Source organism: Aethalodelphis obliquidens, unplaced genomic scaffold, assembly GCF_003676395.1.
Source record: "Aethalodelphis obliquidens isolate GAN/ISIS:26980383/991018 unplaced genomic scaffold, ASM367639v1 scaffold82, whole genome shotgun sequence".
NCBI lineage: Eukaryota > Metazoa > Chordata > Mammalia > Artiodactyla > Delphinidae > Aethalodelphis > Aethalodelphis obliquidens.
The window spans coordinates 5,320,325-5,337,198 of record NW_020838026.1 but is presented as its reverse complement, the minus strand read 5'-3'; positions in this window follow the sequence as shown (position 1 = coordinate 5,337,198).

Here is a 16,874-nt window from a genome sequence, read left to right as displayed (position 1 = left end):
AGTGAATATTATCCATCTTGAAAAAAGGAGAAGGGCTAATTAAATGTCTTGTTGAGAGCTACTATCTCCATTCAAAGTCTGAATGACCATCACGTTTGAGGAATGCTCTAGCCGAAGGGACTTTCCAGTTAGCTGTCGGTCATCAGGAAAATCGTTTATATACAAACATTTCTGTCGAGCCAAATACTCTCTAAAGTACACTAGTTTACACACTTTCATAAGTTCAATATTACACACTAAAAAAATGTCTTTCTTCAATGATTTAGAAGATTAAATTCCTAGATATGTCATTCAGAGGCCAAATTCCTATTGTTAGGGAGTGCATTTGAGTTTCCACTTAGCTACTTTCCACTTTGTATTTGTCTGTCCTTTTCCTTTATTCTTGGGAATAATTAAAGCCACTGACCCCATTTCAAGAAATATAAAGAATACGATATGTCTTATGTTCAATTTACAACTTTGTTCACCATCTTGATACAGCTTGACAGCCAATGAGCGTATATATCTTCTCTCATATGAAATGTATTTAAATAACATAGTTAAGGGACTTCCCTGGTGGTCCAGTGGTTAAGACTCCGTGCTTCCACTGCAGTGGGCACAGGTTTGATCCCTGGTTGGGGAACTAAGATGCCACATGCCACGCGGTGTGGCCAAGGAGAAGAAAAAAAAAAGCTAGACTTCAAAAATAAATAAATAACATAATTAAAGTTCTGCACTACAAAGTTATACTAAGGGCTACCATCACATAGCAACTAATGTCATACAGTTGAGAAGTAAGTTAAAAATCTTCTGAAGACGTAAATTATCCCAGACCTGTGCTTATTGTTTTTAACTAAAACGGCACCTTTTTATGATGTCTTTTCTCCCCAAAGTAGAAGCCGTCAAATTAATATTAATTTTTAAAAAGTAAAATAGCTAAGGGTACCTATGTTTCTCAAGATGTTGTTTTCTAGTTTTTCAGGGACTTGATGGCCACAAATGGCCCTTAGGAAGAATTCCCAGGTGGCAAAGCGGAAGAGTAGAAAAAGATCAAAGTCTCTAGTCCAAGGACACTGTTCCCATCTGGAGCCGTGGTCCCCTCTTCAGTGCTTCTTTCTAAAAACAGTAAGCAGTTACCAAGTATCAGACCCCGCGCTGGGTAGAGGGCCTGGAGTAAGAAGCAGCCGACCACAGGTCGGTGTGGACACCGCCCATATACTGTACAGAAGCGTTGCTGCTTTTCGTCTTAAATTCAAATTTTACAGTCCTAATGAGTCATCATTCACCCATCCACCTGCACTTCACAGTTTTGGATCTACTCAGAGATGAGACTTCAACGTTGACAACATAGATTGTGTCATACTGAGAACGGCATAACCAAGATCTGATTCCGTAGGGAAAAGTTGCTCATCCCTCCAGGGACCCACAGGGCAGCCTAAACCTTTGGGAAATGTCCAGGTGTGGCAGTGCTGCTTTGCGCAACCCATCCAGCCCTCCAATTTCCTCCAAAAAGCCCCCCCCCCGGGCCCCCTGAGTCATCACAGACCCCAATTATTTATTCAACAAGCACGTCAAAGGCTTCCTTTGCCGGGAACTTGTTAATCATTCAGTAAATAATTACCCTGTGCCTGCTATGTGGGTGCTGGAGATACACAGGTACACAAAGACCCCGCACCTCTTGGACCTTAAGTTCTATCAGATCCGGGACAAAGCTGAGACAGACAGATCTCCATCTGCAGGCAGTGGGGAAGACGGGCTCCCACAGAACTAAAATACAAGGTGGTGAGGAGGTTACCAACAATATGGAAGAAAATAAGCAGTCCGTTTTGCCAAAGGCTGGGGAACAGGAAACCATGGAAGACTGCACAGTGCGAGGTGTGACCACATGGCCCTATGGGTCCTCCCTAGACTCTCAGGAGCAGCAGAAGACCTCTACCCATCTGAATTCCTGTTAGACTTACACCTTTGTAAAAGAAAGCACTTTTGGAATCAGCAGCCTTGTCCTGAAGCCCAGCTCTGAGGCAACCAAGAGCAACCTTCCTCCTCCTAACAACTCTCCTCGGAGCTGGGAAAAAGGTTTAGGGGAAACGTGTTTTCTCTTTCGGATGGACAGAGTGAGTGAGGAACCCCGTGGGCCCACATATGGTCCGTCCTGAGCTGGGCTGAATTCTCAAAGCTTCATGCTCTGTGACTGACGCTCCCCTTGGGGAAAAGTCCTTTGCCCGTGGAGGAAGCTGGAAAGAGGGAGTTGCCAGGGCACTCAAGGGTTCTCATCTCAGGAAATAACTCTGGGACAGAAATGGATGACCGCTTCATTATTTTCTGGAGAAAGAAAAAAAGAACCCACCCTGTTTCCACTTGTAGGTGGTGACACAGACCAGCTGCTGTAGATGTAAACCCTTTCAGAAAAACTGTTTGGGTAAAAAAAAAAGTTTTTTGACGTGTTGGCCGAGGAGAATTCCCTCCCACATGACAGCTATTTGGACATCGGCTGGACAGACTTTTTTGTCTTGGCATTATAAACATTTATGCCTAAACACAAAACAACTGTGTGAGTTCAGATTTACTCCCCAGCCTAGAGGCATCCAGAGGCTTGTCTGAATGCAGAAATGGTTTGAACCCTTGGTAACAGAGAGCCGTGAAGAACTGCGTTCATTTCCTTGAATGGGACCAGCAGTGCCGGAGCAGCAGAGTAAAGTTGTCCTCAGTGAGTTTGTGCTTAAGAGGCAGCTGGGCTCCCAGCTGTGGTCCTCCCTGGCCTCCAGGACCCAAGTGGTCCTCCCCGGCCTCCAGGACCCAAGTGGTCCTCCCCAGCCTCCAGGACCCAAGTGGTCCTCCCTGACCTCCAGGACCCAAGTGGTCCTCCATGACCTCCAGAACCCAAGTGGTCCTCCCCGGCCTCCAGGACCCAAGTGGTCCTCCCCAACCTCCAGGACCCAAGTGGTCCTCCCCAACCTCCAGGACCCAAGTGGTCCTCCCCGGCCTCCAGGACCCAAGTGGTCCTCCCCGGCCTCCAGGACCCACTGTAGCTCCATTCCTCACCACCGCACTGATGTCTTCACTCCTCTAACTAGAACTCTGTTGTTTTCCCTGTGTTATGTCTCACGTCCCTGCCCTTCTCCCCCGATCACCTCTGTTAGAAACGCCTTGCTACCCCCCTGCTCCTCAGGACTAACTAACCCCTTCTCCTGAAGCTTCTAGATTCATCTCAGAAGTTTTAGCCACCAGGGATCCTTCTTGAACTGCTGTTCATCCCAGCCTGGGCTGGCTGTCCCTTCTCTGTGTTCCCCACGTGTGTTTCCCTCACTGCGCACAACACGCTGTTTTATAAATGCCTGTTTCTACCTGCCTCTCCCACTCAACTCAGAGCTACTTGAAGGCAGACACTATGTTTTTTTCATCTTTGTATCTCCAGAATGTAAGACAGACTGAGGGGTATCAAAGAATTTTTTTTTCAATTAGTGAATGAATGAAAGAACAAATAAATTGGTCTCGCAAGACTGAACATGTAAGAGATAGATCAGAAGTAAATGTATTCGATTCTCCAATCAGAGACTCTGAATAGACTGCAGATCTGGGTGGAGATTCACTGGAAGTAATAGGTTTGTTTCGTGATCCCTTTCTAAGTGAGAACTCTTTCCCTTTATTCACTAGCCGTTCAATGTCGCCTCATCCAGAAGCCTTTCAACCACCTCATGTAAACAGCAGCTTCCTGCTCCTGGTCTGACACTCGGCTGCTTCTTTCTTGTGTCCCCGACTCCCACCCCACTAGAAGTTAAGTCTGTCGAGGACAAAGTTTAGTGTATTTCTTCACTCCGAATCCCTAGATCCTAGGCCAGTGTTGATAGGCAGCTGGCACGCAAATAACTGTTGAAGGTGAGAGTGTAAGTTACAAAATTTTTACAAACACCTGAACTCATTTAAGCCCCTTTTTTTACGGGGGTGGGGCGAAGACTCGGGCCAAGCTGAGACTGACACTAGTCCACCAGCCACCTCTCCTGTCTATTCTCACCACCCTGGACTTTCAGGATAAAAATAGGCAAACCGTGCAGAGGGAAAAACAGGTAGTGGTTTGGTTTCCGTGGGCATCTCACACCCAGTAAAGCCTTTGGGACTCTGGGGAGATCTCGATTCTTCCTAAAACACATGACCGCCCCTGGAGACTCCTGCCCCGAACAAGCCCAGGACCCAGGCCAGGATCTACGGGCTGACACTTCCTTCCATCCAGGTCTCTCCAGGGGCGGGGAGGGTGATACACAGAAGGAAGGGAGGGGGGGACTTGGAGGGGTGTTTCAGGCCAAGGCAGCAGAAGAGCAGGGAATCCCAGAGACCAGGCTTAGTGGAAGCTGAATCCAGTTCCTACCAACTCTGCCCCTGCTTGGCTGCCTGTCTAGGCGATAACTGTGACATCACTTAAGGGTTTTTCATTGGGGTTATATGCTCTTCAAAGAAAGACTATGCCTTTAGGTAAACAACCCCATAAACCACACTTCAAAATGTTTTCTTTTGAAAATAATTTTTGCCAAAATATATATATTTATTGAGAAAATTACAAGAAAAATACAGAAAAGTCTATCACGAATGTCAAAATCACCTGAAATTCTACCATCTGGAGATAATTGTACTGATACTTTATTCAACGTTCTGCTGGGTATTTTTTAATGTGTCCGTACACATATACACACGATCAGAATTCTACCTTCACGATATTATTCTCTACCTGCTGTTCTACAATCTGCTTTGTTCACTGACATTTGCATGATGTTACGGATAGTTTTCTATGTCAATAAATATAGTCGTACATCCCAAAGTATCCAGCTGTCGAGGATTCTATCGTATGTATGCATCCTACCTTTCTTAATGAGCCTCTTATTACCATAAAATTTATTTGTTCCCAATTCCTTGTCATTATAAAAGTTCCTAAAATATTTCCTACTCCCATTAAATGACAAAAGTGGTATTTTGGGGACAAAGAATATGTACAGTGTACAGTCTATATTTGAATACATATTGACAAACTTCCTTCCATAAGAGAGAAGCCAGAATTATAGTGCCACCAACAAACCCATTGTGATTTAAAATTGACCTTGCCCTCTCACCTTTGTGTTAGCCTATAGGTCAAGAATTATGGCTATAACATATGAAGCCTGCACGCAGGGAATACAAAAGTGCAATAAAGCTGTCACAGAAAATACAGATGATGCATTTTTTTCCTCTTTGCAAGTTGGACTGGAATGCAGGAGAAAAAGAATTCGGTTTCCAATAGGACTAGCCATTCAAAGGACACTTTCTCCGAATGACAGCACCTTTGCCAAACTAAAGACAACAGCGTCACCCACGTCACCGAGGCAACACCTTTCATGTGCAATGGAAAGAGTTTGAATTTCTTCTTTCCAAATGACAGGTAAATCTGTTTTTAAAGACTCAGACTGAGTGTTACCTCTTTCAGGGAGCTTTCCCTAAAACTTCTTGTCAGTTAGATAGACATTCTCGGTCCTCCAGCGTGGGATTCACTTTCACAAGGTACCGACCAAAGTTCAGAGTACTTCCTGCATCTCAGTTTCTGCTCCTGCATCATGAGTTGCTAGAGAGTAGGGACTGTGTGTCTTTAGCTGGCACACCATAGACGTGCAATACTCCTGTTGACTAAATGAAGGAAAGACCTGTATGTGAAGAGTTAGAACGTGAAGAGTTATGTCTCAGTGCTTGAGTTTATCCAAGACAGTGAAGATATCTCTGGGACCAAAAAAAGGGACATCACCTGTGATGACATGTGTCCGTATGCAACCCCAAGGTTAGATTTCTTTAATGTTAACTGCAAGCACGATCATACTTTTCTCTAAACTAACAGACATACCCCATTGACGAGTCTATTGTCTTCCAGTATCTTCTTTCTAATTCTCTCGAGTAGTCCATTTGTAGTTTGCAAATCATTCTAGATCTCTCCCTTGATCTGGCAGTGTAACAAAAGCTACCGAGTCCTGTTCTCCAAGAACTCAAATGTAAGCAGCTTTAGACAGCTGAACAATCCTCACTCCCCCAAGGAAACTCTGCGGTTACCATAAGTAGAAAATAAACTGGTAAACAGAATTGAAGATGGTGTCTCTCTCTCATTCCTAGCTCTGTAAGAACCTCATTTTCTTGACTATTCCAACATGACCGTAATAAACATTCCTTCTTATTTCAAGGAGCCGGCACCCACCCATAGAGGCCATGTTCTGATCCTTGTGCTATTGGCTTCTGGGTCCTAAACTCAATCCACCAACTCTTTCACTAAGTTCAAGAGGCATCAACTCACAGATCAGTGAACGCGTCAGTCTTGTTTCTCCCCACCTTTACTGCTAACAATCCCCCAACTCTTACTTGAATAGAGGCTTGAAAATGACTCATGTCCATCTCCTATTTCTCTGAAAACTCTCCTCTCCTAATTAAGCATAACGCTTTCAGGTTCTGTATGAATTGACAGAGCTCAACTAACCTTTCTTAGAATACTAAAAATGGACTCTTGCTATTGTAATATTACGAGTCACTCACTAATATCTCCTGAAAGAGACAAAGAATATAAGATGGTTTTAAAATGCTGAACCATAACAATCAGGGGATAAGAGTGCCTCGTAGACTATTTTATGTTTCCTCCTCCTGGAAACAAATCCCTCTTCGTCACTATGCTGGAATGGCGCTGTCAACGCTGGGCAGAATGGTGCTATCTGTCATAAACATCAAGGGAATACATTAAAACCTGTCCAGGAATTTTATGAGCACCATGTCAATCCTAGTCTCTGAAACTTTTCAGAAACTAATGCTCTGTTCTTTCTAATGTGGGAACATCTTTTGGAAAACTAAAGGTAACATTCAATCAGCTGTTTGACTGTAGAAGTGGCCACAGCCTTGTCTTCAAATGCCGTTCCTCAGATCCTCTATCGAACCATGAAATTCAGCAAATAACCACCATTGTCCTTCAGACGTACTCCAGGGCCACGCACATAGCAGGCACTCCATAAATAACTAAATAAAAAATTGGGATTTTTATCTAGCTAGCTGGTATTGAAGAGCTGCTCAGCCCTGTGTTAGGTGCTATGGTAATTCCAAAAGTGAGAATAACTCACTTTTCTTCTTTACATAGTTATTTTTCTAGTTGATGAGATGAGAAAAATGATGACCTTGCTACTCAACAGTGGGGTCCTCGCAGACCAGCAGCATGGACAGCACTTGGGAGCTGGTAGAACTACAGAGCTCAGGTTCCACTCCACGTGGTTCATATGCACGTTAAAGTTTGAGAAACCCTGGTGTAGGTAATATATTACGGGTACATAAAAGATGAAGAAATGACTTACGGAAGGATGCTAAGGGAAAATTTCAAGAGAAGGTGGCGCTGAAATGGGCCTTGAAAAATGGGTAGCTAGAGGTATGCACAGAGATTCAGAAGCGAGAAAACAGTAGATTAGAGAACAGGGAATAATCCAATAAGCAAATAGATTGTGGGGAAAACGGGAGATGAAATTGAAAGATACTTTAGGGCAGATTACCATACCAAAAGCTTGGGCTTTTGTAGTATAGATATAAAAGCATGATTGCTTGAGTTTTAAATAGTAATAATAATGCTAATAGTAAAATTAACAATAATACATTAATAAAATTAAAGTTGTAGTATAAAAAATTGGAATTGTTTTCTTACTAAGAAACTAGAAACAAAAAAGAGCAAGGTGCAGGAATGATGTGAAGCATCTTGGCTTCACGAGGGTGGCTATAGCAGAGGACATGGTATATGAGACTCTTGGCCACGTCGAACCCAGAGAAGACCTGCAAGCTAAATGGCAACACTTACCCCATAGTGGCTGCCAAAGAAATCCTTCAGGAGCCTAGAAGTTTAAAGAGTTACTTTTCAACTCACAGTGAGTGGAGTTACGTCAGATACAATCTAGAATTTAGATATGGTTCTGGGTCTTAAGAAGCTCTCCACAAAACTGAGAGATGCCCTAAATATAGAGATAGCTATTGAGAGAATGAATGGTGCCAGGAGAGTTTTAATAATGCCCTTTAACATTGAACTAAAGCAGACCAGCTGCCTGAACTCTCTCAAATCCAGCGAGCAACTTCTTGCACTATGTCTGATGGTCATTTTTCACAGTGAGGTTTCATTTGTTCTATTGCCCAAACTGTAAGTTTCAAATTTCCCAGCATACTGCTAAACAGCTTCCTGGCATACTTATATAAAGAGGGATTTTGTAAAGTCAATGAATTTGGGAATTGGAAAAATCTCATGAAATCTGCCCATTTTCTTTTTTTCTTTTTTTAACATCTTTATTGGAGTATAATTGCTTTACAATGACGTGTTAGTTTCTGCTTTATAACAAAGTGAATCAGTTATACATATGCATATGTTCCCATATGTCTTCCCTCTTGCATCTCCCTCCCTCCCACCCTCCCTGTCCCACCCCTCTAGGTGGTCACAAAGCACCGAGCTGATTTCCCTGTGCCATGCGGCTGCTTCCCACTAGCTATCTATTTTATATTTGGTAGTGTATATATGTCCATGCCACTCTCTCGCTTTGTCACAGCTTACCCTTTCCCCTCCCCATGTCCTCAAGTCCATTCTCTAGTAGGTCTGTGTCTTTATTCCCATCTTACCCCTAGGTTCTTCATGACCTTTTTTTTTTTTTCCTTAGATTCCATATATATGTGTTAACTGAGCCCAGAGAGGTTAAGTGTTTAGCAGAATGATAAAGAACTCCAGGTGACAGACTATGCATTGACTGGGAGTTCCTTACTGAGTGTGGGTCATGGGCAAATTTCTTTATCTCACAAAGTCTTAATTTCCTCAACTGTAAAATGGAGATAATGATACCAACCCTTTCAGAATTATTGAGGAGGGTTATAGAAAATAAAACCCTTGCATATTACTTTATACATGATAAAATGGTCAATAAATAATGGTTATTATTATTGTTGTTGCTATTTTATCACAGTGCCTGGCATTAGTAAGCATTGACTAATTAACAGTAATAGTGGGTTTTATTTATTATTATTTTACTGCCCAAAGTGGCAGAGGTTATTTATTCAGATATTAGAGCCAGAACCCAGATAGCCTATATCCCTTACCTCTTTTTCTAAAAGACTTGCATTTAAATAATCAAAAAAGGATTCCCTTCCATAATCATAGGTTGAGTAGCCTAATCAAGAAATTCACAGGAGAAAAGCGCCACAATTTCTATTGAATGGCAGTCTGTTTGTACCATTGTTATGCCTAAAACCAAGAAGTAAGCATTCTTCTTACAGTGAGGAGCAAACTCATTGAAAGATTGCGTAGCACATATGGGGAAATATTGCAGCTTCCTGAGATAAACCGATATCTTTTTGATAGAAATGTGAATCTTTCGTGGAGTAACACTTTGGCAACTAGATATAAATATAAGGAAGTTATAAGCTGCAACGGAAAATATTGCGAGAGGATTTGTTTGTTGGGTTTTGTTTAAATTTGTTTTGTTTTTTTTTTCTGCTTTTTCTTTAGAATGGTGCTTCCCAAACTGATTTGCATAGGAATCATGTAGGAATCACCTGAGAATCAGGTTACAAGGCAGAGACTGACCCAGCAGGTCTGAGGTACAGCCAGCCTGACGGTCTGCACTTCCAACAGGACACCCGGACATGCTCATTTTGAGTAGCGAGGCAGCGTCTGGACTCACTTGGTTAAATTCATGAGTGGTTATAAAAAGAAGGTGTTTGGATGGCAGAGGCCACCGAGGAACAGGCAAGAAGAATCCGGGCCACACGCTGAGCAGAGGTTTGATTTTTATCTTAGCTGCGACACAAGCCCAGCCAGGGAGAATGTGCAGCTCAGCACCCGTGCCCACCTCTCAAGCCACGTGCCAGGTAATGGCTGCATCTGACAAGGCTTCCTGCCTTTCCTAAGAAGCCAGGGTTTGAGTTATTTCACCTCTTATGTCAAGAAACTGGCATCACTGCTCTTCCCCTACCGAGAGGAAACCTTTTGGATTAAGGATCACTGGAGAGCACCAAAAGGCACTATATTTTTCACAATTTTAAGGGACTTAAATCTTTTGGAAATTCTTTGTACTGTTTTGCAACTCATTATGCACCTCAAATTATTTCAAAATGAAAAGTTAACACATTTTAAAAATGCACAAAAGACTAAAACCCTGGGAGTTTCTACTTTCCCACATCTCCTGAAAATACAGATTGCATTTTCCTCATTGAGAATATTTTCTTGACATCTTCACTAAAAGTTTGCTGTTTGACTTCATTCTAGTAAGTACTGTCCAAACTGTCCCCTCTATTTTCTGGATGCAGCACACCAGCACGTGGTCAGCAGGAATATGGAATCTACCCTCTTCTCCGAGAATCAAAATTGATCAAAAAGTATCCTTCCCTCACTGCCCTAGGTAACTTTTTCTTTTCCATCTGCTCTCCCAAAGCATTCACAGACTGCATCACATCACTTAACAATTATCTTTCATTTTTAATCTCTTTTCAGGTAACATCTTGCCTCCTAAAATAAATTATGTTGATTCTTTTTTAAAATGAAACATATATTTCTCCTTCTGTGTCTGTCACAGCGCCCCACGAGGCTGGGCACGAGGGAGAAATTCAATCAATATCTGTCCCATTGAGGGATAGATTTGCTGATCCCGTCAACCTGACCTTGTAGCCTTTCTTCAGAGTCTGTGTCTTTCTAACAATGAATCATTAATCCACAGATTCCCCTTTGGAAAATTGGCCTAAGCCACAGTATTCTCCCAGATAAGCAAACCATCACTCTAAGCAGAAAAAGTTAGCCTAAATTTGTGGAAGTGCCTCAAAGCTACTGAGGTTCCTATGAGATATGACTCCAGCCACAGCTCTGAACTCACATGCCTTTGCTTCTAATCAGGTCCCACCACCAACGTTCATGGTACCAAACCTCGGAGTCCTCATCTGCTAGATTGGGATAACAAGACAGCCCACCTCACAGATTTCATTGTAGAGTAAAGAAGGAACCCATGCAAAGCACCAAGGGCCCTGAAACATACCAAGTGCTCAGCAAACTTCGGGGATGAGTATCCTTCCTTGGGTGGAGTGGAGAAGACCAGGTATTATATCCAGAGAATCATCTAGATTAAAAAGTTTGAGTTCCCTAAAGCTACATTTTCAGTAGAGCAGGGACAAAGAAGATGAAGGGCAAAAGAATGAGTTGTCTTCATACCTAAGTTGGCCCAGGATTGAAAGACCTCACAGGATTCCCCTCAAATGCCACTAACTTGTTGTTCACCACATTTATTTTGCTCAAATACTAAGTACATTTTAATTCCCATAAAGAAGGAAAGAGAGAGACAGAGGAGGGAGAGGAGGGAAGGGGGGAGAGGAGGGAGAGGAGGGAGAGGAGGGAGGGGGGAGGGAGAAAGGATGCTCCAGCTCCCTTCTGCTGGTTGATGCAGAAGTGGGAGTTTTGAGTGGGTAATTAGAGAAGGAACATTGCTGTGGAAAACAGATCTGATCACCAATCAATAAAACCATGAGGAATGGCAAACTTTAATCAGTAAGAAATCAAGCAAACACTTTGAGGCAATCAACAAGGGAAACGGCAGTGGCAACTGCTTGTTTCCAGAGCGTTTGTTTGCCCTCCAACTCACCCTCCCTGGGCACCTGCACCCACACACCCAATTTGTTACAATGTTACTTCAGACCGTCCCTCAGCCTTATTGGCACTATTCTTATTCTTCAAAGCTCTATGCTATTTACAACTATTCTCTCATCTTCATGAGATAGGTGGAGCACAAATCATTATTCACATTTCTTTCATTATTCACATTTCAGAGATGAAGAAAATAAAGCACAGTCACGTCAGATAACTTGTTCTGGGCTTCCCTGGTGGCGCAGTGGTTGAGAGTCCGCCTGCCAATGCAGGGGACAGGAGTTCGCGCCCCGGTCCGGGAGGATCCCACATGCCGCGGAGCGGCTGGGCCCGTGAGCCATGGCCGCTGAGCCTGCGCGTCCGGAGCCTGTGCTCCGCAGCGGGAGAGGCCACAGCAGTGAGAGGCCCGTACCGAACAAATAAAAAAATAAAAAGAATAACTTGTTCTCAGTTCCAAAGCCAGTCTCTAACAGAACCCAAGCACACTCTACTTTCCTGACTCCAAAGCCAGAGCTGGTGCCAGTTCTGACCCTCATCTCCTTTGAACTCCATTATCATCTGCGGCAGGGAACTGGCCCAGATCCATGCTGTCAACCCGTTCTCCAAGGTCACAGCCGACTCATGTTGAAGGGTTACACCCTGTTACCCACCCTCCCCTAGGCTCTACTCTTGGACCTCTTCGCACCTCTAACAAACTAGCACCTCGGTGTAAGGAGCCGGTAAGGCAAAGATGCCCTCTCTGTAGTCAGGCCCTCAGCTTCCCACGTACATCCTCAGCGGCAGAACCAGGACGGAAGAGGCTGCCTGGCCGCCTGCACTGTTTGTTTTTTCACTACTGAGTTGGCAAGGATGTTGATTTACAATTAGAAGCAGCACGCTTCTTCAAATATTAATATTAATAACTACAATGTAGAACACATGAAAAGGTCTTTTCATCTTCAAAGCACTTTGCAGACATTAACTCATTAGCTCTCCCTCCCCTCCCTTCAGAAACAAGAGGTAAGGAAGAATCTCCACAGTGATAGTGGCCACCCAGCGCCCTCCCTGCCCGGCCCACGCCTGCAGAAGCAAAGGGGTTTCTCTTTAGATAAAAAGAAGGCAGATGCTGCCATCCAACAACCATAGTTGTTGAAAGAGTCAGAGCGCCAGGCATTTTACAGATGAAATGGAGCTATCAGAGTTACCGTTTTTAGAACCTGGATTTCCTGTTGTTTAACAAATATCTCTCTTTTCAGTTGCACGGTAATGGTATGAAGTAGGAGGGAACATGGCCTTGTGACTTACAAAAAAAAAAAAATCTTACCCAAAAGGTAATAAGGAAAACCTGCTGTCGAATGCCTTGATCTTGGTAACCCAGCATCTTCGGAATAGTTCGCCTACGTGAAATGCAACTTTAAAAGGGGGTAACAGAGATGTTTTAATAGTAGAGGAAAAGCCCCCAACAAAGTGAGATTGCCAGATATAAAATAACCCATGGAGGAGAGCGGCCCTCCACACCCCCTGCTTGTCCATAGTGCTGCCCAAGGAGTCAAGCTCTGTGGTGGAGGTAAAAATTACCCTCCTTGACTTTCAGAATCCCCCTGCCTCAGGTACAAGTCCCAAGGGAAAAGTACAGTCCCTTGGAAAACTGTGAGTCACAGGACCGGGAAAAACACCAAAAAGGCTAGTTTGACCTCAAATCCGTAGCAATTTCCTCAAAATAAGGGCAATTAATTAAGCTACTGAGGTTAAAATAAAAATTTAAAAAAATTAAAAAGTAAAACAATGGCTCACTAGGAGTGTAAGAGAAGAAAGGAAAGAAATGTCAACATTTAACTACAGCTTTATTTCTTTGGAAGTGCTCCAATATGTGAAGAAAATTCAGTTTCTGACAAGTGCTCGGCGAGTGCCTAAAACGTGCATATGCTTTTGCTCTTACAAAACAGGGAAGGGAGAGACAAGGTCTTGATTTCAGACTACTCTAACAAGGTTAGGAAGTATTTTTGAAAATGGTTATTAAACAATTGAATTGAAAATACAGAAAAATGTGAAAAGAGAAAGCCGCTTGTATCCTGAAAGTCCCCATCAGTTTACCGGTTAATTCCACCAAATGAAAAAAAAAAAAAAGGAAAACGGACTGCAAAGTTTTAGGCAGAAACTCACACCCCACTTACCACTTTGCCGGAGAAACTGGGTGAAGACTAGGTCCTGAGTGAGCTTCCCTCAGTGTCTGTGGTCTCTTTCCAACTACCTGCGGGAATCCTCTGCTCGGAGGCTGAAGAGGATGCAAAGACCATAATGTTTCTAATAGAGCTGCCTCCTTAAATTAGGGGGTGTGGTCAAGCCCAGAAAAGCTGGAAAAAAGGCAGTGTTCCACTGGCCCCTGACTCCATGGAGGCAGCCACTAGGACAGGCTCTGTGGTCTAGATGGAAAAGCAAATCAGTTACTGGTTAAGGTAACACCGGATCACAACCTTAATTTATATCATTGAAATTACCCTTCTGTTAAATGTAACTCAGCCACCGAAAGTAGCCGGGAGGGAGATGAGCAAAAGAGAATTCCCTCAGTGGGATAACTCGTGTTTCAGCCTTTGCCATTGCTTTAGATTTACCCTCTACTGAATATTTGAATATTCATGACTCACATTTCTTGACCTTCTCCTCCGAGTCCTCATTTAACCCAGGTCAGGGGTCAGGAGAGGGCTATAGCCTCAGGGCAGGAAAGACTCAGAGAGCAGACTGTCTACCACCCCATCACCTGCTGGGCTTATCTCTAGTAACCTGGCTTATCTCTAAAAACAATAACGTGATGTGAAGTGTGATGTTTCCTAAGGAAAAAACTTAATTCTAAGGAAGAATTAACTCTCTCAAAATGAGAGCTGGGGGGCTTCCCTGATGGCGCAGTGGTTGAGAGTCCGCCTGCAGATGCAGGTGACACGGGTTCGTGCCCCGGTCCGGGAAGATCCCACGTGCCGCGGAGTGGCTGGGCCCGTGAGCCATGGCCGCTGAGCCTGCGCGTCCGGAGCCTGTGCTCCGCAATGGGAGAGGCCACAACAGTGAGAGGCCCGCGTACCGCAGAAAACAACAACAACAACAACAAAAATGAGAGCTGAGGATTCTGAAAATTAAGTCTGGCTTTAGGTGATCTCTAAAATAGATTAGTTGTAGTGACTCTGATTCCTAGTCCATGGTGCAGGAATAAAAGGGCAGAAATATTCATATATTCCTCATTTAGAGAAAATATAAACAATGTGAAAATCTTGTTCTAGGTGAAAATGTACAGCACTTTATATCCACATGTTCAGAACCGTGGTAAGAATATTACCACGTATAATATCAAGTATAATTGATATTATATCAAGTATATATCAAGTATCAATATCAAGTATAATATCATTTCTCTGAATAGGATTATTTCATTACAGAATTTTTTTTTTTGGAAAGTCAGTATTTGGCTTTGTAATTTAAGGCTTTTATCCTAAAAGTTTCCATTCACTTTGAGCAATGGATGGGAGTTAAAATGTGCCATGGTTGACTCCTTTCCCTTTCTAATGAAGACACAGATGCTCAGCTTTGAAAAACTGTGAAAATATAGTAAGTGTCCTTCAGCGCAACATCATCCTCACCCTTCATTGTACAAAGGTAGCAATGCAGTGAAGATGGTGTTGTCATGAAAACAAGATTTTACGGCTCATCTTCTGCCTTTGCACATTAAAAGTCTTAGAGAAAAGAAAGAGATAGCGCTATTGGTTCAGTTTTGTTTAATAAATGTCTGTGCCAGGCACTGGGGGAAATGACAAGTCCACACTGGAGTGGGAAAACAGACACAGAAATCAACCATCTCGATCAAATGTAATACATGCTATGAAAGAATCTGTGAAGAGAGCTACGGAAGCTTCAGACTGTCCCCTGCAGCCCGGTCAGCTCCAGCACACCACCCCATTTAAAAAGTCCATGGGCAATTAAACCAATCACAACCAATTATAACTGTATTCACTATGTTTGCAAGAGAGTTAAAAAAAAAAAAAAGCAATGTAGAGAAGACCCGGATTCTTGGCTTACATGGGTGTATAGTGTGATTATTGCAGACCTCTGGGGTCTGGCATTGTCTACACAGAATTCACAGAGACAAAAACCCTTTAGAACCTTAGGGCCAACCTATCATGGTGGCCGAGAGCATAGCTAGAAATCTAAAGAGTGTAAAATAAACCACACCCCTGCTGAGATGGCCTAGAGAATGCCCAGGAAAGCAGCAAGTTTTGTTTTAAACAGTATCTTCGAAAATAGAGCATTAGATGAATATCTACACACAAAAGAATGAAGGGGGACCCTTAACTTACCCCTATACAAAAATTAACTCAAAATGAATTAAAGACCTAAACGTAAGAGCTAAAACTATAAAATTCATTAAAAAAAAACATAGATGGAAACTTCAGGACATTGGGTTTGGCAATGATTTATTGGAATCACACCAACAGCACAGACAAAAAAAAAGAAATAATAGATAAGTTGGACTTCATCAAAATTAAAAACTTTTGTACAAAATTAAAAACTTTTGTCCCTTACAATAGATTACAGGATATTTAAGGACCTCTTACAACTCATGGACAACAACAAATAACTCCATTAAAAAATGAGCAAAGGAAAAAAAATTTTTAATTAAAAAAATAAAATTAAATATCGGGATTTCAAATAGATGAAAAAAAAATGAGCAAAGGACTTGATTAGATATTTCTCCAAAGATATACAAATGGTCAATAAGCACATGAAGAGCTTGTCAACATCACTAACCATTAGGGAAGTGCAAATCAAAACCACGATGAAATACCATTTCACACTCATGAGGATGGTGTGTATCAAAAAAGTAATAAAATAAATAAAAAGTGTGGGTGACAGTGTGGAGAAATTGGAACACTTGTTCATTGCTGACGAGAATGTAAAATAGTGTAGTTACTACGGAAAACAGTAAAATGATTCCTTATAAAATTAAACATAGAATTACCATGGAATCCAGAATCCACTTCTAGGTGTATACCCAAAAGAATCGAAAGCAGGGACCCGAACAGATGTTCGTTCATAGCAAGATTATTCACAAAGGCAAAATGTGGAAACAACCCAAACGTCCATCAACCGATGAATGGATAAACAAAATGTGGTCTATACAAGCAATGGAATATTATTCAGCCTCAAAAAGGAATGAAATTCTGATACCTGGTACGACATGGATGAACCTGGAGGGTAACGTGCAAAATGAAATAAGCCAGATGTGAAAGGACAAATGTTGTAT